Raw genomic sequence first — 27,788 nt, 5'->3', positions numbered from 1 at the left:
ATTGCATTTCATGTGGGAAGCAAATACCGCATAAGGATTTTCATTCCCTCTGCATTCCTTGCTTAGGCCCAGACCACGACGTCTCGGCCTGTCGTTTTTGTGCTACATTCAACAGACGCACTATTAAGCGTCGGGCGGAGTTCGCCCAACACTATTTTGGCAAAAAGTTTAATTACATTATGTCGTCGGATACTCCAACTCCAATTTTAAGTAAAAGACGCAAAGATAAGGACCGACATACGAGGTCCGCGACTTCTACTGACACCACGCCAAAGCCGACTACAGGTGGTCCGGTTCTCAGTGAGGCGCCTATGCAGCCCCTGACTACCGATGACACTTTTTTGGCGGTGTCTTCAGTGCCTGTCGCAGGCTCTTCGGCCCGCACCCCGACTACAGATACCGAAGCCACTCTTGGCAGTGAAACTCAGAATTCAGACAGGACTGCCACCTCTCAAGGTGTCTTCAGGCCTTCCTCTTCTTTTTCCATCAAGGCTTTCACTAAGTCTAAAGCAGCCATGCATACTAAAAGACAAGCCCCACAGGGCCCCTCTCAAGGCCCCATGCCTAAAAAGCAGATGCTCAAAATGGCTGAGGATTTGATTACTCTTATCAGGGGTTCTCAACCCCCTCCGGACAAAAGGCCCAGAGTGGAGGAAGAATCCCCTTCCTCGGACCAGGCCTCCATTATTTCAGAATATTCTGAAGACCAGGAACATTCTTACTCCCCTTTTGAAGATTCTGATGCAGAGGAGTCCATTCCCTCTGTCTCCCCCCCTGAGGATTGCTCTTTTGGGGAAACCTTACATACCTTGAGGGAACACTTCCACTGGGAAGGCCAAGAGTACTCAGACTCCAAGAAAAGGCTTAGGGATTTCCTCTTGCTCCCTCAGCACAGGCCTCTGGCTATACCTCCCGTCTTAGACATACTAGATGATGTGTATTCGGAGGCCTGCCTTAACCCAGATTCTTTACCTCCAGCTCCAGTCAAGCCTGACAGGTATTACCGGGTTCCTGATTCACACCAATTTCTATACAAAGCCATGCGGCTGACCCAGAAACTATTTCACAGGGTCCCAAGGGAATTAAGGCCTCCACTGCTAAAAATCCATTACCTTCAGAGAGAGATTCCAGAGCTTTAGAAAGGTGGGGGAAGAAGGTATACACCTCGGCCACCTTAACCATGAGGGCATTAAACTGTCAGTTCCATATGTTAAAGTACCAACAGTTTCTGTTATCACAGTTGAGAAGCAAAATGTCACAACCTGAACAACCAGACTTGAAGGAGTTGCAGGATTGGTTACATAGTGCAGAACAAGTGGGTAAACATACCTTACAATGTGGTTTTGATGCTTTAGAGGCCTCATGTAGAGCTGCTGTTACAGGATCAGTCATACGTAGACATGCTTGGCTCAAAGACTAAACTTTACCAGATCATGTTAAAGCTAAATTACTGGATGCACCTCTGCAAAAAGATGTATTATTTGGTGTTAAAGCTGAGGAGGTATTAAAGAAAATGGAGGAAAAGGCAAAATCAATGCAAACAGTGAAAGATTTCCTACAGGTACAACCTCCACGTTTCAGTAGAAATTGGCCTTCCAAACATTGGTCCTTTCCAGCCACGGACAGACTCCAAAGAGGTAGATACAGGCGCCCGAGGGGGAGAGGGCAATCTCAAGGATCATTTAGAGGCAGACAATGGCAAGCACCTACACAAAGAGGTGGTGAGGATAGTTCACAGCCATTCAGAAAGCAGAACCAATGACTTTCCCCTTTGCATGCCAAGCAAGGCTTAAATGGCAGCACCTTTAGGCGGAAAACTGGCATTATTTTCAAAAAATTGGCATATTGTCACAAAAGACAAATGGATCCTGGGCATTATAGACAGAGGCTACAGATTCCACTTTCACACCCTTCCAAAAATGAGAGGCATGCCAAACCTGCCACACAATCAAAGGGCAGAGGCACAAAAACAAATTTCAGATCTCATGGACATGAAAGCTATTCAAGAGGTACCTGCACAAGAACAGGGTCAAGGTTTTTATTCCAGACTATTCCTGATACCAAGAAAGGGAACAGATTGGAGACCTATTTTGGACCTATCCATCCTAAACACATTTTTACTCGTGCCAAAATTCAAGATGCTCACATTACAGCAGCTTCTTCCCATGCTGGGCAAGGAGTCCTGGCTGGTAACATTGGACCTCAAGGAGGCATACCTGCATGTCCCAATCAGACAAGATTGCAGAAGATACCTCAGATTTCTTGCAGGTCCAACCCATTATCAATTCTCTGCATTGCCCTTTGGCTTATCTACTGCGCCCAGAGTGTTCACGAAATGCCTGGCATCAGTAATTGCCTTCTGCAGACTTCAAGGGATACAAATATACCCATACCTGGACGACTGCCTGATCCAAGCGGACAGCAAGCACATACTTCTAAAACACCTGGCATATGTAATAATGTTGTTGAAATCTCTCGGATACACAGTCAACAAAATGAAGTCAAGACTAATACCCTCTCAAACAATAATTTTCCTGGGTGCCAGCTTAGATACAAACACCCAGATGGCCTACCTCACGCCAGAGAAACAAGGGCAACTAACTCAATACTTCAGAAAACTGGCAACTTTCACCAGGCTGGCTGCAAGGAAAATCCTGCAGGCTCTGGGATTCATGGCATCTTTCATCCTACTAATCCCATGTGCAAAGCTGCATATGAGGAAACTTCAATGGTACCTAAAAAAACTATGGTCTCAACACAGCCACAGTTTGGAGACAATAATACCACTGATTCAATGTCTGCAAAAGGAATTTCTGTGGTGGGCTCAAGCATGCCAAAGAAACACAGGTCTACCATTCTGCAAGCCTCAAGCAAATCAAGTCATCACAACAGATGCTTTGGATTACGCCTGGGGGGCGCACATGACAGATCGGTGCATTCAGGGCAAATGGTCCCAAAAAGAAAAGCACCTACACATCAGTCAAAAGGAAATGCTAGCAGTAATAAATGCTATTACAGCTTTCAAAGACCTGCTGCATCCAGGCCAGCTATTGATAAGGACAGACAACACCACAGTCATGTGGTACATAAACAAACAGGGAGGAACCCATTCATACCCCCTATGCAGGCTAGCCATGTCTCTTTGGAACATGGCTCTGGAATTGCAAATCGAGCACAGTTCCTGCCAGGCAAGGAAAACACGCTGGCAGACAACCTAAGCAGAAATATGACAGACCCACACGAATGGAAGTTGCATCCTCAAGTTTTTTCAAAGATAATTCAAGCATGGGGAAGGCCAGACATAGATCTCTTTGCCTCCCACAGAAATCACCAATTGGCAAAATTCTGCTCAAGGATCTTTCATCCACAGGCCTGGAAAGTGGACGCACTCTTTCAGTTGGACAACAATGACAGTTTATGCCTTTCCACCTCTTCCTCTGCTGCCCAAAGTTCTATTAAAACCAGAGCAGACAGACCAAAGATGATTCTCATTGCTCCAGACTGGCCAAGACAACACTGGTACCCACTCCTGAGGAGCCTGACACATTCCCCACCATGGATCCTGCCTCTAATACCTCTTCTACTGACTCAGCACAACTTCAAAACTCTTCACAGTCAGCTGAAAACACTCAATCTAGCCGCATGGAAGATTCCTTAAAATCACAACAGACCCTACTCTCCAAGGAGGTGCAGGATGTCATTTTGGAGGCCAGAAGACGTTCTACTAGAAAAGCCTACTCCGCAAAATGGAAACGGTTTTGTGCTTGGAATGAGAAAAAGGGCCAGAACCCTGGAATACTGAATTTTCCTCATATATTACAGTACCTAGCTGAGCTGTTAAGCAGAGGACTTTCATTCTCCTCCATCAAAATCCATGCCTCAGCCATTTCTGCAGAATACAACACTGATCCTCCTTTATTCTCTCACCCCCTCTTATGACAGTTCCTCAGAGGGGCTAAGAATATAAAACCCCCAAGGAAACAACCAGTACCTGCTTGGGACCTCAATTTCATTCTAGAAAAACTAACTTTGCCTCCCTTTGAGCCAGCTGCCTCAACAGAACTGCAATATTTGTCCTGGAAAACAGCCTTCCTGCTGGCTGTCACCTCAGCTCGCAGGGTTTCGGAACTACAAGCCCTCATGGCTGTGCAGCCTTTCATCATTTTCCATCAGGACAGAGTATCCTTGCGAACCAACCCTTCCTTTATGCCAAAGGTAGTATCCAGGGTAGCCTTGAATCAGGCTATCCACTTACCTACCTTTTACCCCAATCCTCAAAACAAAGGGGAGAGACTGCTACATTCCTTGGACATTCATAGACAGCTTCATTATTATTTGGACAGAACAAAGCCTTTCAGAAAATCAGAGCAACTCTTTGTGTCCTATGCTACCGGAGCTCAATGGAAGCCTATTTCCAAACAGACAATCTCAAAATGGATAGCCCACTGCATACGCTTTTGTTACTCTTTTCATGGTAAAACTGTATCTGCAGGCATCAGGTCTCACTCCACAAGGGCCACAGCCACCTCTGCAGCCTTCCTCAGGGGGGGTTCCTACCAAAGATATTTTGGAAGCTGCCACTTGGAGTTCTGTACATACTTTCTCCAAGCACTATCACCTACCATTATACTCCAAATCTAGAGCAGGCTTTGCCACTGCAGTCTTGCAGGGCATCCTGGCTCCTCCTAGTTCCACCTAGTGCCTACCACCCCTTTTTTAGCTTTGCTATTCTACCCATCTGTTATGACTGCAGCTGTATGCACGATGAACATAGTACAGTTTTGTACCTACCATAAATGTAGATGTTCGAGTGCTAATACAGCTGCAGTCCAGGTTTCCCTCCCTCCTTCCCCTCTTGGGACAGGCCTAATGGCTAACACCTCCTAATACAACCTGATTGGGGTATTCTTTTATGGTGTATTTGCTTGCAACTACTGTTTTTTGATTATATTGCATTGCATTATTACATAAATTTATGTATTGCCTTCCTTCTGGGGGCACCTGACATCTGGGGCAAGAAAAACTGAAGAAAATGGCGTCGGCTGGTTCTTTTATACCCCTGTCGCACTGACGTCAGGGAAGAAGCGATGACATCCGACGCCGGACCTAGACTTTGGAATTCGGCAGACCGAGGACCCGCCTGACGGCAGGAAAATCCATCTGTTATGACTGCAGCTGTATTAGCACTCGAACATCTACATTTATGGTAGGTACAAAACTGTACTTTTTTGATTTCCGTCTCTGGACCAAGAATGGGAAATTCTGTCTCCAAGGTCAGTGTATCAAAATGGTTAAGGGACTACATATGCTTCACGTATTCTTTTGCAAAAGAACCTATGCCACAGAATATTAAAGCCCATTCTACTAGCTCTATGGCAGCATCTCTAACCTTCCATTCCAGGGCTTCTATGGATGATAACTGTGCAGCAGCCACTTGGGCTAAACCCCAAACTTTTATTAATCATTACAAATTGGATATGGTCTCCAGAGGGAGAGCTGCCTTCGGCTCAGTGGTACTCAGGAATGTTCTTCCATAAGGGCCGCCCAAGGATCACACGGTAGCTGGGGATTCTGTCCCATCAGTGATGAATGGAAAGAAGATTAACATCATCAGATAAAGAAGTTGTCTTACCATAACGTTCCATCTGTGTTGTTCATCTTCTTTCATTCATCACTTACCACCCTCCTTCTCCATCACTTCCCACCCTCCTTCTCCCTCCAAAGGCTCCTGGGGGATACTTTGGGTTCAAGTGGTGTCTCAGGGCATTTGCTTAGAAATGCCCTCTACTCTACTTGTATAACACAGGCAAACTCGAGCTGAGGTAAAAGGGAGAAGGGCATTGTGGGTAGAAACTTAGTTCGAGAGTTTATGGCAGACAAGAGCTTGGTATTAGGCCGACTCAGTTCTGAGGGCTCGGAACCGAACCTATTAGTGATGAATGAAAGAAGATCAACAACACAGATGGAACATTATGGTAAGACACAGCTTCTTTGTTGTGAGGGTTGGGAGGGGCAGGGGGGTATTTGTGTTGGAGTTAGAGAGTGTAAGTTTCTGGACAGTGTTAATGAAGTATGCATTGAGTAGAGTAGCAGTTTCTAGAGGGGGGGGGGGTGTTTGGGAAAGGGCAACCTGGATTCAGAATTTTATTTAAGGTAGTCCAGAATTTCCATGGATTGGATTTGCTGTTAATCTGGGGAGAGTTATAATAGGATTTTTTGTCCCTGTTAACATATTTTTGACAAGCTTCCGAAGTTCTTTATACTTTTGTAATAAGGGAGGTTCTTTGGTCTTAGTCCAGGCTTTCCAAGAACTATCACGTTTATGCACGAGGGATCTAGTTTCCTTGGCAAGCCAGAGAGCAAAATTGGATTTAATTCTAATTTTCCTGGTGGGGGCAAGGGAGTTAAGGGTATCTATGAATATTTGATTAAATTTAAGCACTGCTTCATTGAAAGGGATCTGTTTGAGCATGGACCAGTCAGTACTAGAGAGAACAGAATTGAATTGGGTGGTATTAAAGTTGGAGAGTTTGACACTCTATAAGAATGTGGTTTAGGTACTTGGACAGAGTGTCATAGGTTGGAGGTAGGAAGATGGTCAATTAATGAGTTTGTTAAAGTAGTTGGATTGTGGTAAAGGTTAGGAGAGTTTGTGAGGATCTAGTTGATGGTAGAGTTGGAAGAAGAGGTAGTGTGCAGGCGGCTGTGGGATGTTATCAGTTGGTAGAACCCGCAGCAACCTCAAAAGTCCCCAAGAAAGACAATCAGTGATGCCGGTAAGTTTGTCCTCTGAGGAGGTAGGATAGGCAGGAGGGGGTGGAGAAAGGCACAGAGAGGAATCTGAAATGGTCAGTAGAGATGGAGGTATCAGGATTGAGTGGAAGCTAGCTAAGGCCAATAGGATAGGTTATTGCAGGAGGGCAAGCTAAAGAAAAATAATCTGAGCTGGGAGCACAGAAGAATAGGGATCTTAAGACTGAGTATCCGTAGACGACCGGAAGGTGGCGGAAAATGGGAAGAAGCGACCAGCGCAAAGCCAGTCCTGGCAAGACGCTTAAGGAACTTTAGTAAGACGTACTTTAATTACACCAAAAAAAATGGAGAGAGGCAGTCTTCAGTGGGACTTGGCAGCAGGTAGGTTCCAGGCAGGGTATGTCTCTGGGCTTGAGTGTGCGGTTGCTGCTAACCTTACAAATGGGATTTGTAGCTTCTCTGACAGTGAAGTGTATTCAGTTTGTCAGTAGTCTTCTGTAGAGCAAGGACACCTTTGGCCACAGGCAAGGTTTATTTCATGTAAATTTGAGATTCTGAACATGGTACTTGTGCTACAAGTCCAATTCACTACTCATTGTGCCTGTAATGTCCAGCTGTATCAAGTTTCATGAAGTCCATCTTATTTTACGAATCTGATAAACTGTTTGCTTCTTTAAATAACGTCCACAAAACTACCTACTTCATAAGCAACAAAATATAACAGAATCCAAGCTCAGAGGTCTTCTTATACAAAACCTACTGAATGCAATTCATAAACCCAGTGTCACTAGCCATAAGTAAATATAAAACAGCCATGAATAAATAAGCAAATTATCCTCATCCAACCTTTTAGTGTGGTTTGAGTTCTCAGCTGAGCTAAATCTTTTGCTTAAGGGTTGATAATTTTCACATACGCATGAGGTACAGTGACCCCATATTTGATTTATTGTATGCATACCCCTGAGGTATAGTGACCCCATATTTGATTTATCGTGTACATACCCCTGAGGTATAGTGACACCAGATTTGATTTATTGTATACTTACCCCGAGGTACAGTGACCCCATATTTGATTTATTGAATACTTACCCCTGAGGCACAGTGACCCCATATTTGATTTATTGTATACTTACCCCTGAGTTACAGTTTCCCCATATTTGATTTATTGTATACTTACCCCTGAGGTACAGTGACCCCATATTTGATTTATCGTATACTTACCCCTGAGGTACAGTGACCCCATATTTGATTTATTGTATACTTACCCCTGAGGTACAGTGACCCCATATTTGATTTATTGTATACTTACCCCTGAGTTACAGTGACCCCATATTTGATTTATCGCATACTTACCCCTGAGGTACAGTGACCCCATATTTGATTTTATCATATACTTACCCCTGAGGTACAGTGACCCCATATTTGATTTATCGTATACTTACAGCAGGCAGCAGCTACTGTCCTCTGTAATTAGAATGTAGGTATTTTTCCCCAGCAAACTGATCTTCCTGTTCAGTTAGTCCTTGTTTGTTCCAAAGAACAAGGTCTTGAATTTGTGATAGTTGGGAAGGAGCAGAATGGCGGAGGTCCAGCCGCACACACTATCCATATCACTTTACACTTTGATGGTAGTGTAAATAGTCGTGGGATCACTTTGTTAGAACAAAGTTATTTGTATATAATATGGTCTCATACACTCTTGTCTGCCAGTTGGATCTTTTAATAAATGTACGTAGCACACAACCAAGAAATTGTCTTGCAGGACACTGTTTTGAACAGATGTGTGGTCTTATTCCTTGAAGTAAACTGTGACGTTTTTGAGATGCGGCTTTTAAAGCTACTTAGTACAAGGATGTTAATAGGAAGGGCCAACTCTGCAGGTCTTCATAGAGAAGAAAGTGATGCCAAAACTGTTCTACGGGCACACAGGCCACTTTATTCATGGACAGAAGTAGGTCAAAAATTTAAAAAAGATAGCTGGGTGCACAAGACCCAGGATAAAAAAGTGCTTAGTCCTGGTAGGCGCACTGGTGCCAGGACTGGAAAAAATGACTGTGCGGAATCCTCAAAATATGGAAACTTTCTTACAATGGGCCAGGGCAGGCCCAGGGGGAGGATGGCCCCCTTGTTGTAGACAGAAGTAGCAGTCCACAAAAATCACAACAACTGATAGGCTAAAGAATAGCCACAAAGACGATAGAGTGGACTGTTGAGGATAAGAAAGAAGTTATGTATTGTTACTATTATGCAAAAAAGTCCAGACTTTACAGACATAAGATATACAAAACGATTGAGAGAAATTAGAGGAAAGAAAAATACTTCCACAAGAAAAACTGTCAGAAGTTTCAAATAAAAAATTGTGTTCACTAATGCAACAGATTTGTGAAAAACAGTATGTAGACCAAGAAACTTTGATCTGTCTCTAAAAAGAAGTATGTGAGGAAGTGTGAAATTATAAACAACAAAACCTAGAGATTTTTGAAAAGTATAAAAAAGAAATATGGACATGGGAAAGGAGAGATTTGATATGGTGCAATATTTATGCAAAGTTGAAAGCTAAATGAATCAATACAAAAAGGCAGCCCCAAAGATATTCAAAGAGAAATACTGGCACAGGCATCCAGATATGGAAAATTTCACAATAAAAAAATATCACTAAGAGGGAATGTAGAAAAAAAGATTAGTAAAGTAGAAGTTAAAAACAAAATTTAGATTGAAGTTATGGAATGCCTGTGAAGTGAAGGATTTGGTGTAGAAGGTCTAACACAGGATGTTCATCGTGTTACACTGCAGCAGTCATTACACTTGGGTTATCCTGCCGTCAGGCGGTCCCGGAGTCGGCCAGAGTTCCAAAGTCTTGATCCGGCGTCGGTTGCTGTCGCCTCCTCCCCTGACGTCTGTGCGACAGGGGTATATAAGATGCAGCTGACGCCATTTTCTTCAGTCTTTCTTGCCATGCGGTGCCCGAAGCCGAAGCAGTTTGCAAGTGCTGGTCGGCCGACTCCTGAGATTTTCATTTCGAATCCAGAACCGAAGTCTTCTAAAAATGCTAAGTACCCCATTGGGGAAACTTTTTCTTGCCTCAGACCGATGTCAGTAAAAGTTAATAACTGTATTTCTTGTGGGAAGAAAATACCTCATAAGGATTTCCACTCCTATTGTATTCCATGCCTAGGCCCTGACCACGACGTCACTGGTTGTCGGTTTTGCGCTAGGTTTAACAAGCGCACTGTTAAATGTCGGTTTGATTTTGCCCGACATTATTTTGGTAGAAAATTCAATTACACCATGCCATCAGAAATTCCGATGACCGCAGTGCATGAAAAGGACAAGGACAGGCATCTGAGGCCCAAAACGGATGAAGAGGCCTCTTCTAAGCCAGTCGCCGGTTCTCCGGTTTTCAGCGAGGCACCTACGCAGCCCCTGACGACCGCTTCCACAGAACTACAGACCGCCTTCGACTCCCACGTGGAGCTGACTGGGCCTTCGGACGCACTAGGCCTTCAGTCTATCAATCCTAAACCTACAGAGGAAACCGAAGTAGCTGAGCAATCCACAGCTACAGAGGGTATTTTCAGACCTACCCAGTTAACTATTAAACCCTCTGTTAAGTCTAAGCTCCCCTTAAAGGCTAAGAAACCGACACAACTCTCTCCAGGACAGGCTTCCACGCCTAAGAAACAAATGCTAAAAATGGCCGAGGACCTAATCACCCTGATCAGGGGGTCCCATCCCCCTCCTGATAAAAGGCCCAGACAGGATGCAGGCTATGAATCTTCTGACCAGGTGTCCATTTCCTCTGACCTAGGATATTCTTTACCCCCTTATGAGGATTCTGATGCTGAGGAATCAATTCCATCAGCCTCCCCGCCTGAGGATTACTCCTTTGGGGAGACCTTACATACCATGAGAGAGCATTTCCATTGGGAAGGCCAGGATTACTCAGAATCCAAGAAAAGACTCAGAGACTTCCTTTTATTGCCCCAACACAGACCCCTTGCTACCCCACCAGTTTTAGACATTGTGGATGATGTGTACACTGAATCCAGTTTGAACCCTGACTCCTTATCCCCAGCCCCAGTTAAACCTGATAGATATTACAGAGTCCCTGACTCTCACAAATTTCTGTACAAAAGCCCTGTTGCTGACCCTGAAACTATTTCTCAGGGACCCAAAGGGATTAAGGCCTCATCAGCAAAAAACCCAGTTCCCTCTGACAGAGATTCCAGAGCATTAGACAGATGGGGAAAGAAGGTATATATGTCTGCCACTTTAGCAATGAGAGCCTTGAATTGCCAGTTTCACATGCCAAAATATCAGCAATTTTTGATGTCTCAGTTGAAACAAAAGATACTTCCAGATTCAGATCCTCCTAACTTAAAAGAAATGCAGACTTTATTGCATGCAGCTGAACAAGTAGGAAAACATGCTTTGCAATGTGGGTTTGATTCCTTAGAGAGGCCTCCTGTAGAGCAGCAGTTACAGGCTCTGTCATTAGAAGGCATGCTTGGTTAAAAGAGCATGCGTTACCAGATCATGTTAAGGTCAAACTGTTGGATGCACCTTTGCAGCGGGATGTGCTGTTTGGAGTTAAGGCAGAGGAGGTATTAAAGAAGATGGAGGATAAGGCAAAATCTATGCAAACGGTGAAAGATTTCTTATAGGTTCAGCCTCCTCGTTTTAGCAGAAATTGGCCCTTTCCAGTCACAGATAGACCTCAAAGGGGCAGATACAGATGTCCAAGAGGTAGAGGTCAGACACAAGGCCCTTACAGGCCTCGACAATGGGGCACACCAGGCCAAAAAGAAGTGGAAGACAGGCCTCAACCTTATAAAAAACAGCCTCAATGACTTTCCACTACAGCTGCCAAACAGCTCTCTCTTGGCAGCCCCCTTAGGAGGAAAACTGGCACTTTTCTATCACAACTGGCATTGCATCACCAAAGACAAATGGGTTCTCAACATTGTATCTCAAGGTTACAGGTTCCATTTCCACACCTTTCCAAGGCTAAAAGGAATGTCAAATCTGCCACCAAATCAATGGGCAGAGGCTCAAAAACAAATTACAGCACTCATGGACATGAGAGCTATTCAAAAGGTACCACCACAGGAACAAGGACAAGGATTTTACTCAAGAGACTTTCTGGTTCCCAGAAAGGACAAAGCCTGGAGACCCTTTCTGGACCTTTCTACACTAAACACTTACCTGGATGTTCCGAAATTCAAAATGTTGACACTACAGCAGCTTCTTCCCATGCTGGGCAAGAAAGCTTGGCTCGTGACTTTGGACCTCAAAGAGGCATACCTGCATGCCCCTGTCAGACAAAATTGCAGAAGATAGCTCAGATTTCTAGCTGGTTCAACGCACTATCAATTCTCTGCACTGCCGTTTGGCTTATCTACTGTGCCCAGGGTCTTCACAAAGTGCCTGGCACCAGTAAGTGCATTTTGCAGGCAAAAAGGAATTCAAATTTATCCATACCTGGACGACTGCCTGATTCAAGCAGAGAGCAAGGACATTCTACTAAAGCATCTGGCGTACGTAAAAAAGTTATTAAGTTGCCTGGGGTACACAGTAAACGAAAAGAAATCAAAACTAGTGCCCTCACAACAGATAATATTCCTGGGTGCCAGCTTGAACACAACGGCCCAGATGGCTTATCTCATGCCAGACAAGCAAGGACAACTGACTCAATATTTTCAATTAATGGCAACAAAGACCCAACTCCCTGCAAGAAAAATTCTGCAGGCCTTGGGCTACATGGCATCTTGCATACTACTAATTCCATATGCCAGACTGCATATGAGGAAACTACAATGGTACCTAAAGAGTGTATGGTCTCAACACTGTCAAAGTTTGGAAACAGTTATACCACTAATTCCGTGCCTACAACAGGAGTTTCGATGGTGGGCACAAGCTTGTCACCTCAACAAGGGACAGCCTTTCACTCAGCTCACAGCCAGGCAAACACTGACAACAGATGCATCGGATTACGCCTGGGGAGCACACATGGCAGTAAAATATATCCAGGGCGAGTGGCCCACAGAGCAAAGACATCTCCATATCAATCAAAAAGAGATGCTAGCTGTACAAAATGCTATTATAGCTTTCAAGGACCTACTGCATCCAGGACTATTACTATTAAAGACAGACAACACCACAGTTATGTGATACATAAACAAGCAAGGGGGCACACACTCCTACCCCCTCTGCAGACAAGCCGTGACCTTGTGGAACACAGCTGTAAACTACCAAGTTCATCTGCAAGCACAATTCCTGCCAGGAGAGAAAAACACACTGACAGACGACCTAAGCAGAAACATTATGGACCCACACGAATGGGAACTGAACCCACAAATATTCAGAATGATAACACAAAAATGGTGGAGCCCGGACATAGATCTGTTTGCTACCCCAAAGAATTGCCAATTACAGAAATTCTGCACAAGGAGCTACCATCCACAAGCATGGAAAGTGGATGCCCTCTCATTCAGCTGGAAAAAACTACAAGTATATGCTTTCCCCCCTTTACCTCTCCTTCCAAAGGTACTCATAAAAGCCAGGCAGGAAGAGAGAAAAATGATATTGATTGCACCAGACTGGCCACGCCAGCACTGGTACCCAATCTTAAAGAACTTGACACAAGAGCCACCCTGAATTTTACCACAAATTCCACAGTTGCTGACTCAGCACAACAATCAGATACTTCACAGCCAGCTAAAGACCTTAAATCTAGCTGCATGGAAAATTCCTTAGTCAAGCAAGCAATGCCTCTCTCCAAAGCTGTTATGGATGTCATTCTGGAGGCCAGAAGGCCTAGCACCAGGAAAGCATACTCGGACAAATGGAAGAGATTCTGTGCCTGGAACCAAGCGTACAGCCTTGACCCTCTAGTCCCAAACATTCCTCAGATACTGCAATACTTAACTGAGATGCTGGACAAGGGCCTCTCTCTTTCATCCATCAAGATCCACGCCTCAGCTATCTCTGCTCATTACAACACGGATCCACCAATTTTTTCGAATCCTTTGCTCAAACAATACCTCAGAGGGGCTAAAAACATAAGACCGCCCCATAGAGTACCAACACCTACTTGGGACCTGAATTTTGTTTTGGAAAAATTAACTTTACCTCCTTTTGAGCCAGCTAACACAGCAGAATTAAAATACATCTCTTGGAAAACTGCTCTGCTACTGGCAATAACATCAGCACGAAGAGTTTCAGAATTACAGGCACTAATGGCAGTGGAACCTTTCCTCATCTTCCACCAGGACAGGGTGTCTTTAAGAACCAACCCTATGTTTATGCCAAAGGTGGGTATCAAGTGCGGCTCTAAACCAAGCTATTCACTTGCCAACTTTTAAACCACAGAACAAAGGGGAGAGACTACTACATTCTTTGGACATTCACAGACAGTTACGCTTGTACTTGGACAAAACCAAAGCTTTCAGAAAATCTGAGCAATTATTGGTAGCATACGCCGCATGAGCACAGGGAAAAGCCATTTCAAAGCAGACTATTTCAAAATGGATAGGACACAGTATACGTTTCTGCTATACCCACCATGGGAAACCTGTACCTAGCAGCATTAGATCTCACTCCACCAGGGCAACAGCCACTTCAACTGCCTTCCTCAGAGGAGTACCTACTAAGGATATTTTGGAAGCAGCACCATGGAGTTCTGTGCATACCTTCACCAAACATTACCATTTGCCTTTATACTCCAAATCCAGAGCTGGCTTTGCCACTGCTGTACTGCAGGGCCTTATAGCCACCCCTAATGCCTTATAGATCCAGCCTCCCTACCTCAGCTTTGGGATTCCACCAAGTGTAATGACTGCAGCAGTGTAACACGATGAACATAGTACAGTTTTGTACCTACCATAAATGTAGATGTTCGAGTGTAAACACTGCTGCAGTCCAGGTTACCCTCCCTCCTTCCCCTCTTACTTTCTGGTGGCCTAATGGTTAAGGTGTTTGCCTTACAAACACAAGGTACAGGTTTGAGTCTCACAGGGGATAACTGGCTAGGCTTAAAATGGCTCAATAGGGCAGTTAGCCTAGTACTAATCTATGAACCTATTACCTACGGCATATACCCTTTATTACCTATGGGGAGTATTTGCTGGTAACTAAAAATGGTTGTTTGCTTTTCTTTTGTATTTTTTACTAGCAATTTGTATTGCCTACCTATTTGGGGGCACCTGACATCTGGGGCAAGAAAAACTGAAGAAAATGGCATCGGCTGCATGTTGTATACCCCTGTTGCACTAACGTCAGGGAGGAGGCGACAGCAACCGACGCCGGACCAAGACTTTGGAACTCTGGCCGACTGCGGGACCGCCTGACGGCAGGATAACCCAAGTGTAATGACTGCAGCAGTGTTTACACTCGAACATCTACATTTATGGTAGGTACAAAACTGTACTTTATATTACAGCATGATGGAACGAGTCCCCAGAGTAAGGAGAAGCAGGAAGATCAGGAGACATCTGAAGAAGTATGGACATGGGAAAGGAAAGGACATTTAATATGGTGTTATATTTATGCAAAGGATGAAGCAAAACTTATCAGTACAAAAAGAAGTTTGAAGAGAAGTACAGGCAAAGGAATCCAGACATGGAAAATTTTACAACACAAAAAAACAAGAAGGCAAAGAGGAAAAGTAGAAAAGATTAATAAAGGAGAAGTTACAGAAATAGAAAGTGAGGTTATGGAGTACCTGTGAAGTGAAAGATTCAGTGTAGAAAGCCTAACTCAGAAAGCACCACGGCAGGATAGAGCAATGGACATCCAAATTAAGAAACAATTGGAACATGAATTAACTGGTCAGTTGCCATATGAAGATGTTTTGGAGGCTTCTACAGGAAACCAGTATAAATGTTCACTTGACGCTGGACAGCAATGGAAAGAACAGGAAACTGTGGCAACTTTGACGCAGTTAATGTTGAGGAATGATAGGTCAGTGACAGAGCAACGGATGACATAGGATGAAATTGAAGAGATGACATAGGATGAAATTGAAGAGAATGTGCCACAGGAAGCTGCAGAACTTTCTATAGAATGCCTGCAGGAAATGGAGAACAAGAAATATGCCCTCAGTTTGGAAGAAAATGAGCTAAGAAAAGAGTTGCTTGATTTAACCAAGATCGAGATATTAAAATCAGTGAAAAAATAGACTGCTGAAGGTCAAAAAAACCCAAAAGTCAGAAGTTTGATAAAACAAATGAACACAGTAATTAGGACTGTCCATAGAGATCCATGCGATATAACAGAAGTAAACAGGATATATTACTATGCAGCTAAATTAATAACAGGTAAAATTTTACCACAAGAACACAAGGTAGTAAGGAAAAGGAAGGGGAGAAATTGAATACCGTCATGGAAGTATTGAATAGAGACAATTATAAAGCAATAAAGATGAGAAGTGTCACTGTTAGAAGAGGATAGAAGTGGAAGCAGATAAACAAAAATACTCAGAAAGACAGACGTGATAAAAGCAATGCCCAGTATTATAACGGATCAGGATATATCATGCACTATCAAAACTAAAGTAAAAATCTCTGCACGGGCAGAAAAACTTAGAAGATATGCAGATAAATATAAAGGAAAAGTACAAAATAAGCAATTGATGGCCCCCAAAAATTCTATAGACAATTGGGAAACAAGGCAAAATAAATTGAAAGTCCACCCAAAAAAGAAGAAATAGATACATTTTGGAGAAGTATTTATGAAGATCCTGTGGAACATAACAAAAATGCTAAATGGACAGAAGTAAAAGAATGAATGAGAAGTTCAGAGGTACAAGATATCAAATGGGATGAAGTAACGGCCGGAGAGATTGAAATAAAATTAAGAAAAGCCTCCAATTGGACAACCCCAGGCCCAGATGCAGTACCTAACTTCTGGCTAAAAGTATTAAAATCTTTGCACGAAGATTTAGCCATGAGCAAGAACTATTTATATGCACACCCTGAACAGACACCAGCCTGGTTAACAACAGAAAAAACAATGCTCCTACTTAAGAGTGAACTGCAAGTTGTCGGAATAATTAAAGACCAATAATAACTTGCCTTTAACGTATAAAGTCTACACCGGAATTGATGCTGACAGAGTTTATAGTCATTTAGAAGAAAATTCAATCCTGGCAGAAAAGGCATAAAAGGAATTCATATGGCAAAAAGGATCACTTGTTGCTAAATAAAGTCATAATGAAGAACTGCAAAAAGGGGAAGAATCTAAGTATGGCATGGGTTGACTACAAAAAAGCATTTGATAGTATCCCACATTCATGGATAAAAGTGATTAAAAATGTAAAAGATACACCCTACATTACAGTGACCATGAAACAGTGGCAGACTACTTTGCAATTAAGCCATGATAAAGGACATGTTATTGTTCCAGAGATAAAAATTCAAAGGGGGATATGCCAGGGTGACTCCCTTTCACCGCTGCTATTCTGTCTTGTCCTTAAGCCATTAAGCTATCTACTTAGCAGATTAGTCCATGGCTATAATTTTGCTTCTAGAAAACAACAAAGTGTAAAGACCTCACATCTTCTCTTTGTCGATGATTTAAAACTGTATAGTTCATCAGATGAGGAACTGAAAGGATAACTGCAAGTAGTCATAACTTTTTCTTATGATATAAGAATGTCATTTGGTCTTGATAAATGTGCAAAAGCAACCTTTAAAGCAGGAAAGCTGCAGCACCAAGAAAACATTTTGGGACAAGAATGTGATATAAAAGAATAAATATGTGGGAATTGATGTAGGATCAGCAATAAAAACATGTTTTGGAGTGACTGACTGGCCCCAAAAGGCGTTGGATAGATTTTAGACAGGAAAACAAGGATGCTTCATGCTTACAAAATGATTTATAAAAATCGATGCATACCAAGATTATGTATTCCCCGATGTTCATCATGCATACAGCTGCAGTAATCACAGATGGGTTTTCAGCCGTCAGGCGGTCCCTCGGTCGGCCGAATTCCAAAGTCTTGGTCCGGTGTCTGTTGTCGTCGCTTACTCTTCTGACGTCAGTGAGGCCAGAGTATATAAGACACAGCCGACGCCATGTTCTCCAGTCTTTTTTGCCGCGCGGTGCCCGAAGCAGAAGCAGTTCGCAAGTGCCGGTCAGCCAGCTCCTGAATTACGAAAAAAATTGGAAACCGAAGTCTTCATTAAAGCTAAGTACCCCGTTGGGGAAACTTTTCTTGCCTCAGACCGATGTCAGAAAAAGTTAATAATTGTATTTCTTGTGGGAAGCAAATACCGCATAAGGATTTCCATTCCCTTTGCATACCTTGTTTGGGCCCAGACCACGACGTCTCGGGCTGTCGCTTTTGCGCTACCTTCAATAAACGCACTATTAAGCGTCGGGCGGAGTTCGCCCAACACTACTTCGGTAAAGCTTTTGATTATAAAATGTCGTCGGATACTCCGACTACCGTTTTGTCCAAAAAACGTAAGGAAAAGGACCGACACGCGAGGCCCGCGGTCCCCACCGACACCACGCCGAAACAGGCTACACGTGGTCCGGTCCTCAGCGAGACGCCTTTGCAGTCCCTGACTACCGACGACTCTCCTTTGACGGTGTCTTCTGTACCCGAGACCGCTGGGTCCTCGGCCCTTTCCCAGACTACTACCGAAGCCCCTGCTTATGTAGAGCCTACTAATGTGGACAGGTCCACCTCTACCCATGGTGTATTTAGGCCCTCATCTTCCTTTTCAATTAAGGCCTTTACTAAATCCAAAGCAGCCAGGCATCCCACGAGACCTGTTGCACAGGGCCCATCTTCAGGACCCATGCCTAAAAAACAGATGCTAAAAATGGCTGAGGATTTAATTACTCTTATCAGAGGTTCTCATCCCCCTCCTGACAAGAGACCCAGAGTGGAGGAAGATTCTCCTTCTTCTGATCAGGGATCCATTTTATCAGAACATTCTGATGCAGAGGAACACTCTTACTCTCCTTTTGAGGATTCGGATGCAGAACAGTCCATTCCTTTGGTATCCCCTCCTGAGGATTTTTCCTTTGGGGAAACCTTGCACACCTTGAGGGAACACTTCCATTGGGAAGGCCAAGACTTTTCAGATTCCAAGAAAAGACTTAGGGAATTTCTTTGGTTACCTCAACACAGACCTCTGGCTATACCCCCTGTTCTGGACATACTGGATGATGTCTATTCGGAGGCTTGTCTTAACCCTGATTCTCTGCCTCCTGCGCCAGTCAAACCTGATAGGTATTACAGAGTACCCAGCTCTCGCCAATTTCTCTTCAAAGGCCATAATGCTGACCCTGAAACCATTTCACAAGGCCCCAAGGGATTGAAGGCCTCCACTGCCAAGAATCCACTTCCTGCAGAAAGGGAATCCAGATCTTTAGAAAGGTGGGGTAAAAAGGTATATACCTCGGCCACCCTAGCCATGAGGGCCTTAAACTGTCAGTTTCATATGATTAAATATCAACAGTACCTGTTATCACAATTAAGGAACAAAATGTCTCAACCTGAACAACCAGATTTAAAAGAGTTACAGGATATGATGCATAGTGCGGAGCAAGTGGGTAAACACACCTTACAATGTGGTTATGATGCCCTAGAGGCTTCCAGTAGAGCAGCTGCTACAGGATCAAGCAGACATGCCTGGCTTAGGGAACAAAATTTACCTGATCATGTGAAAGCTAAACTTCTTGATGCTCCTTTACAAAAGGATGTACTATTTGGTACTAATGCTGAGGAGATACTACGGAAAATGGAAGAAAAAGCCAAATCTATGCAAACTGTCAAAGCTTTCTTACAGGTCCAACCACCACGTTTTAGCAGAAATTGGCCCTCAAAAAACTGGTCCTTTCCAGCCACTGACAAGCCCCAAAGAGGTAGATACAGACGCACGAGGGGCAGAGGGCAATCACAAGGATCATATAGAGGCAGACAATGGCACACTCCAGCACCAAGAGGTGGTGAAGACAGTGCACAACAATACAGGAAGCAAACCCAATGACTCCCTCATTTCCATGCCAAGCAAGTCTCAGCTGGCAGCACCTTTGGGAGGGAAACTAGCATTATTTGCAAGCAATTGGCATATTGTCACAACAGACAAATGGATACTGGACATTATAAACAGAGGCTACAAATTTCAATTTCACACTCTTCCAAAAATGAGAGGCATGCCAAACCTGCCACAAAATCAAAGGGCAGAGGCACAACTGCAAATTTCAAAGCTCATAAACATGAGAGCTATTCAAAAGGTACCTACGCACCAACAAGGTCAAGGTTTTTTTTCAAGACTTTTTCTGGTACCAAGGAAAGGAACCGACTGGAGTCCCATTTTGGACTTATCCATCCTAAACACATTTCTACTCGTACCAAAATTCAAGATGCTCACATTACAGCAACTTCTTCCCATGCTGGGCAAGGAGTTTTGGCTGGTAACATTGGACCTCAAGGAGGCATACCTGCATGTCCCAATCAGACAAAGCTGCAGAAGATACCTCAGATTTCTTGCAGGTTCAATCCACTATCAATTCTCTGCATTGCCCTTTGGCTTATCTACTGCGCCCAGAGTATTCACAAAGTGCCTGGCATCAGTGATTGCCTACTGCAGACTTCAAGGGATACAAATTTACCCTTATCTGGACGACTGCCTGATCCAAGCGGACAGCAAACACATACTTCTGGAACATCTGGCATATGTGACACGGTTACTGCTTTCTCTGGGATATACAATCAACAAAGAGAAATCAAGGCTAACACCATCTCAGAAAATAACCTTCCTGGGTGCCAACTTGGACACAAACACCCAGATGGCATATCTTACGCCAGAAAAACAGGGGCAACTATCTCAGTACTTCAAAACACTAGCAAAAAGTACCAGGCTTACTGCAAGGAAAATCCTGCAGTCTCTGGGATTCATGGCATCTTGCATTCTTCTAATCCCATGTGCAAAGCTGCATATGAGGAAACTTCAATGGTACCTAAAAAATCTATGGTCTCAACACAGTCACAGTTTGGAAACAATTATACCAATAATTCCATGTTTGCAAAAGGAATTTCTGTGGTGGGCCCAAGCATGTCAAGTAAACACAGGCCTTTCATTCTGCAAGCCTCAAGCAAAACAAGTCATAACCACAGACGCCTCAGATTACGCCTGGGGGGCGCACATGAAGGACAGGTGCATTCAGGGCAGATGGTCCCAAAAGGAAAAGCACCTTCACATCAATCAAAAAGAAATGCTAGCAGTAATAAATGCAATTACAGCTTTCAAGGACTTTCTGCATCCAGGACAATTACTGATAAGAACAGACAACACCACAGTAATATGGTACATAAACAAACAAGGAGGAACACATTCATACCCCTTGTGCAGACTAGCCATGACTCTTTGGAACTTGGCTCTGGAAAGACAAATCGAACTTCAAGCACAGTACTTGCCAGGACTGGAAAACACACTGGCAGACACTCTAAGCAGAAATATGACAGATCCACACGAATGGAAGTTACATCCTCAGGTGTTTACAGAAATAATCCAAGCGTGGGGGAGGCCAGACATAGATCTTTTTGCCTCCCACAGGAACCATCAATTGAAAAAGTTTTGTTCAAGGACCTTTCATCCAAAGGCCTGGAGAGTGGACGCCCTTTCATTCAGTTGGACAGCATGGACAGTTTACGCATTCCCACCTCTGCCTCTCCTGCCCAAGGTGCTTTTGAAAGCAAGAACAGATAAACCGAGGATGATACTGATTGCTCCAGATTGGCCAAGGCAACACTGGTATCCACTCCTGAGGAGCCTAACACATACTCCTCCCTGGTCCCTGCCTCTAATGCCTCTTCTGCTGACTCAGCACAAAACTCTTCACAGTCAGCTGAAAACACTCAACCTCGCTGCATGGAAAATTCCTTAACACCACAACAGACCCTACTCTCCAAGGAGGTGCAGGATGTCATTTTGGAGACCAGAAGACCATCTACTAGAAAAGCTTATTCCGCAAAATGGAAGCGGTTTTGCTCTTGGAATGAGAAAAGAGGCCAGGACCCTAGAAAACTGAACTTGTCTCAGGTATTACAGTATCTTGCTGAGCTGCTGAACAGTGGACTTTCATAAAAATACATGCCTCAGCCATTTCTGCAGAATTCAACACGGATCCCCCTTTATTTTCTCACCCACTCTTACGACAGTTCCTCAGAGGGCTAAGAATATAAGACCTCCAAGGAAGCAACCAATACCAGCCTGGGACCTTAATTACATACTAGAAAAATTAACATTGCCTCCTTTTGAACCAGCTGCCTCAACAGATTTGCAATATTTGTCCTGGAAAACAGCCTTCCTTCTGGCCATCACTTCAGCTCGTAGGGTTTCTGAACTACAGGCCCTCATGGCGGTGCAGCCCTTCCTCATCTTCCATCAGGACAGGGTTTCCCTTCGTACCAACCCATCTTTTATGCCAAAAGTGGTATCCAGGGTAGCCTTAAATCAAGCCATACACCTACCTACCTTTTATCCTAATCCTCAAAACAAAGGGGAAAGGCTGCTGCACTCTTTAGACATCCATAGGCAGCTACGTTATTATTTGGACAGAACAAAGTCCTTCAGGAAATCAGAGCAACTTTTTGTGTCCTATGCTGTAGGGGCTCAAGGGAAACCAGTTACAAAACAGACCATTTCCAAGTGGATTGGCCACTGCATACGGTTTTGTTATTCCTATCATGGGAAATCTGTTTCTACAGGTATCAGATCTCACTCCACCAGGGCCACAGCCACCTCTACAGCCTTCCTCAGAGGTGTTCCTACCAAAGATATTTTGGAGGCAGCCACTTGGAGTTCTGTACATACCTTCACAAAACACTACCACCTGCCCTTATATTCCAGAACAAGAGCAGGCTTTGCCACTGCTGTTTTGCAGGGCATTCTGGCTCAACCCAGTTCCTCCTAGTACCTACCACCCTATGCATAGCTTTGGGACTCTACCCATCTGTGATTACTGCAGCTGTATGCACGATGAACATAGTACAGTTTTGTACCTACCATAAATGTAGATGTTCGAGTGCTAATACAGCTGCAGTACAGGTTTCCCTCCCTCCTTCCCCACTTGGTAAAGGCATGGGGCCTAACAACCTCTTCATACTACCTGACTGGGTTATCCTGCTATGTTTTATTTGCTTGCTTACACTGATTTTGGATTACATTGCATTGCTTGTATATGTAGATAAGCATTATTTATGTATTGCCTTCCTTTTGGGGGCACCTGACATCTGGGGCAAGAAAGACTGAAGAACATGGCGTTGGCTGTGTCTGATATACTCTGGCCTCACTGACGTCAGAAGACTAAGCGACGACAACCGACGCCGGACCAAGACTTTGGAATTCGGCCGACCGAGGGACCGCCTGACGGCTGAAAACCCATCTGTGATTACTGCAGCTGTATTAGCACTCGAACATCTACATTTATGGTAGGTACAAAACTGTACTTTCCGACTTCCAAAGGAGATATAGGCCTCCTTGAAATTGATTATATGTATATATGTGCAGTCGTGGGACTGCACACATCTGCTGACCTCACAAGACCCAAACGTAGTTGAAGTTTTGAAACATGACGAGAATAAATCTAAGATGCCTTCCCTGCTTAGTCTAACTGAAGCATGTCGGTGTCAAGCAGATAAAAATCAGGCAGCAACTGAATGTGCCAAAAAACGAGTGAGAATATAAGGTGAAAGATGAGATGAGAAGGCAAGAAATGTGTAAAATGCATAAATACAGTTGCAAGTATAGAAAACTTCTGGAAGAACCTCCTGTTGATCATGGTTAAACACAGGAATGGTTAAGGAGAGGTGAATTCAGACCAAAAGCTGAAAGGTTAATATTGGCGGCCCTAGATAGTTGGCTACGTACACATTGGTTTACAGAGTCCATTGAACATGTGGTAGAAACAGACAAATATAGGGTTTGTAAAACAGAATTGGAAACAGACACACACCTTGTTGTTGGTTGACATACTAACGGCAGATAGATTGTATACTGAAAGGCATAATAATTTGGCAAGACCGTTGCACTGACATTTGTGCAAACATAATATTTCAGTAGCTGAAAAACACGAAGCATGAGCCACAAAGCATCATAGAAAATGATCAAGTCTACATCACATGGGATCACCCATTACCAACAGTTCAAAAGATAGATGTGAGAAAAACAGATATACTGGTCCATGAAAAGAAGAAAAACATAGCACTGATCATTGAAATCGCTACACCCAGTGACTACAGTGTCTTGCGTACAGAGAGAGACAGTCATAAGATATCAAGAAACGAGAGAAATGTGGAAGAAAGATACCCAGACAGTTACAGTAGTAGTAGGCGCAACGTGTCTTTATAAAAAAAAGAATCTGCAGTCATATTTAGATATATAACCTCGTATGAATTGCAAAAAGAGGCATTACTGGGCACATTGCGGGTGCTGCGAAGAGCACTTCTGGCTGACATCAAAGACTGAAACAGTACAAATTGCATGAACTTTACCTTACTTTGACTTAGGAATGGAGTCCATTCCCATCATGGTATTAGAAACCCAAAAGACTTGTAGAAATTAAAGAAAAACGTATGTCCTCATTGTTTCACCTCGCAGAAGTGTTCTTAAGATAGTAGTAGAAAAAGATTGGTACTCATGTTTTTATCTTGTATTTCTAATGAAGAGTTTGACTAGGGCAGTACACCTGTCAGAGTAATGCAGATATTCAAAGGCGAGTTCAGGGAGGACAGAAACCTCTCATGGAGCAGAAGGACAGAACCTGTCTTTATCTTGATTTTCAGTATGAATACAGGCTGTGAAAGTGGGTCTGGGGCCTAATAATCCTCCTTGTTTTTTGGGTTATAATCATGAGGTGTCAGAAAAGTTATCACAGGAATAACTGACTTGTGGTGGTCAGGTATTCATAGTGATGTCGCTTTTTGATCCTTTGATGTCGGCTGTTCCTGTCGTTGTGAATCAGAATTCACCAACCATTGGATTGTTCACCCACTAATAGGGAGCGTGAGCTGGGTTTAGACTGCCAAGAGACAGGTTAGTTTTACCCTACTGATGATGTGTTGTTGTGGTAGTAATCCTGCTCAGTACGAGAGGAACCGCAAGTTCAGACATTTGGTTTATGTGCTTGGCTGAGAAGCCAATGTTGCAACGCTGCCATCTGTAGGATTATGACTGAATGTCTGTAAACCAGAAACGTGCCAAAACGTAACGGTACGTAATGTGCTGCAGATCTCTGATTGGCCAGGGATAGCCGGGCACAAGATCAGTGAAGAGTGCTTCTCGTCACTGGGCCGTTGCATGGATGGAAGGAAGCACCCTCTCTTCAGCAGTGCACTACACATTTATGGAGAACTGGATGCTAAATCATTAATAGATGACCTGTTTCTGGGGTGAGTTGGGGGGTCTGAATAGAGAGATGATGAAATCATCAAGAAAATGAGAGTAGTATTGCTGGAACTGAAGTCATCCTTAAGCCTTCGTGAGAACCTTTACATGGCAGTCCCTGTTTTCACAAACTCTTACCATAATGCCACTGATGTATAGACTGTGTTTTATATAGCATGTATCACGGCGAGAGAGAGAGGTTAAAAAATAAAAAAATGCAGCTGGGTTCACAAATCCCTGGATAAAAAAAAAGTCCCCAGTCCTGGTATGCACACTGGTACCAGGACTGAGAAAAATGGCAGTGTAGAATTCTCAAGACAGAACATTCCTACAGCGGGGTTAGGCCAGGTGTAGGGGTAGGATGGGCCTACTGTTATAGAAGGAAGTAGCATTCCACAAAAACTGACAGACCAAAAAAGAGCCACAAAGATGATAGTGAACAATTGATCAAAAAGGAAAAAAATTATGTAGTGCTAGTATTATGCAAGAAGCCCAGATCTTTCACATAGAAGATATTGAAAAAGATGGCGAGAGGAGAAAGAAAAATACTTGCACAAGAAAAAATACTTCAAATAAAAATTTATGCTCATTAGTGCAACAAATCCATGAAAAGCATTACATAAACAAAGACACGTTGGGCTGCCTGGAAAGGGAAGCAACAGAGGGAGTGCGAAAAAATAAACAGAGCCCAGAGATTTTTTTTAACGGTATAAAAAAAGAAATATGTAGATGAGAAAGAAATGTGATATCATGCGGTATTTATGCACAAGAGAAAGCCAAATCAGTCTACGCAAAAAAAAAAAGCAGCTGCAAAGGTATTTGAAGAGAAATACAGGCAAATGCATGCAGATATGGGAAATTTCACAATACAAAAAATAAGAACACCGAGAGGAATGTAGAACAGAAGATTGGTAAGGTAGAAGTTAGGCAACGAGAAACTGAAGTTATTATACCTGTGATGTGAAGGATTTAGTGTTAAAGGGTCTTAACGAATGATCTGATGTTGTCAGTCTTCTTCTGTTCTTGACTTGTGGGTACGGTTCTGATCCCCGGGACCAGTCCGGCCGATATGTAGCTCGTGTCAGCCAAAAAAATCTCTTGAGCTGCTAGTCTACCCACAGTGTCGCTCTCCACATTACCCCAGATCTCATTTGCCACTCTTGCGTCAAGATGCGTCAGTTGACTTCTCTCGTAGCTAAGTAAAATATTATATTTACCGTTTTTTTCTTTAAGTAATTTCTGAGAACATGTTCATCGTGCATACAGCTGCAGTAATCACAGATGGGTTTTCAGCCGTCAGGCGGTCCCTCGGTCGGCCGAATTCCAAAGTCTTGGTCCGGCGTCGGTTGTCGTCGCATACTCTTCTTACGTCAGGAAGGCCAGAGTATATAAGACACAGCCGACGCCATGTTCTTCAGTCTTTTTTGCCGCGCGGTGCCCGAAGCAGAAGCAGTTCGCAAGTGCCGGTCGGCCAGCTCCTGAATTACGAAAATAATTGGAACCAAAGTCTTCATTTAAGCTAAGTACCCCGTTGGGGAACCTTTTCTTGCCTCAGACCGATGTCAGAAAAAGTTAATAATTGTATTTCTTGTGGGAAGCAAATACCGCATAAGGATTTCCATTCCCTTTGCATACCTTGTTTGGGCCCAGACCACGACGTCTCGGGCTGTCGCTTTTGCGCTACCTTCAATAAACGCACTATCAAGCGTCGGGCGGAGTTCGCCCAACACTACTTTGGTAAAGCTTTTGACTATAAAATGTCGTCGGACACTCCGACTACCGTTTTGTCCAAAAAACGCAAGGAAAAGGACCGACCCGCGAGGCCCTCGGTCCCCGCCGACACCACGCCAAAACAGGCTACACGTGGTCCGGTACTCAGCGAGACGCCTTTGCAGTCCCTGACTACCGACGACACTCCTTTGGCGGTGTCCTCTGTACCCGAGACCGCTGGGTCCTCGGCCCTTTCCCAGACTACAACCGAAGCCCCTGCTAATGTCGAGCCTACTAATGTGGACAGGTCCACTTCCACACATGGTGTATTTAGGCCTTCATCTGCTTTTTCAATTAAGGCCTTTACCAAATCCAAAGCAGCCAGGCATCCCACGAGGCCTGTTCCACAGGGCCCATCTCCTGGACACATGCCTAAGAAACAGATGCTTAAAATGGCTGAGGATCTAATTACTCTTATCAGAGGTTCTCAGCCCCCTCCTGACAAGAGACCCAGAGTGGAGGAAGAATCTCACTCATCTGATCAGGGGTCCATTTTATCAGAACTTTCTGATGCAGAGGAACAATCTTACTCCCCTTTTGAGGATTCGGATGCAGAACAGTCCATCCCTTCTGTATCCCCTCCTGAGGATTTTTCTTTTGGGGAAACCTTGCACACCTTGAGGGAACACTTCCATTGGGAAGGCCAAGACTTTTCAGATTCCAAGAAAAGGCTTAGGGAATTTCTTTGGTTACCTCAGCACAGGCCTCTGGCTATACCCCCTGTTTTGGATGTGCTAGATGATGTCTACTCGGAGGCTTGCCTTAACCCTGATTCTCTGCCTCCTGCACCAGTAAAACCTGATAGGTATTACAGAGTACCCAGTTCTCACCAATTTCTCTACAAAGGCCATAATGCTGACC

General features: G+C 43.8%; 1 protein-coding gene across 1 annotated transcript in view; it reads left to right on the top strand.

The window, feature by feature from the left end:
- DLST (dihydrolipoamide S-succinyltransferase) overlaps window positions 1–27,788 on the top strand; it is a 1,212,631-nt gene that overhangs the window by 960,115 nt on the left and 224,728 nt on the right. The gene's annotated exons all lie outside the window — the stretch shown is intronic.

This window comes from Protopterus annectens, chromosome 2.part2 (assembly GCF_019279795.1).
Source record: "Protopterus annectens isolate FY-2018-M chromosome 2.part2, PAN1.0, whole genome shotgun sequence".
Classification (NCBI taxonomy): Eukaryota; Metazoa; Chordata; order Ceratodontiformes; family Protopteridae; genus Protopterus; species Protopterus annectens.
This window is presented reverse-complemented; position numbering and strand designations above follow the sequence as displayed.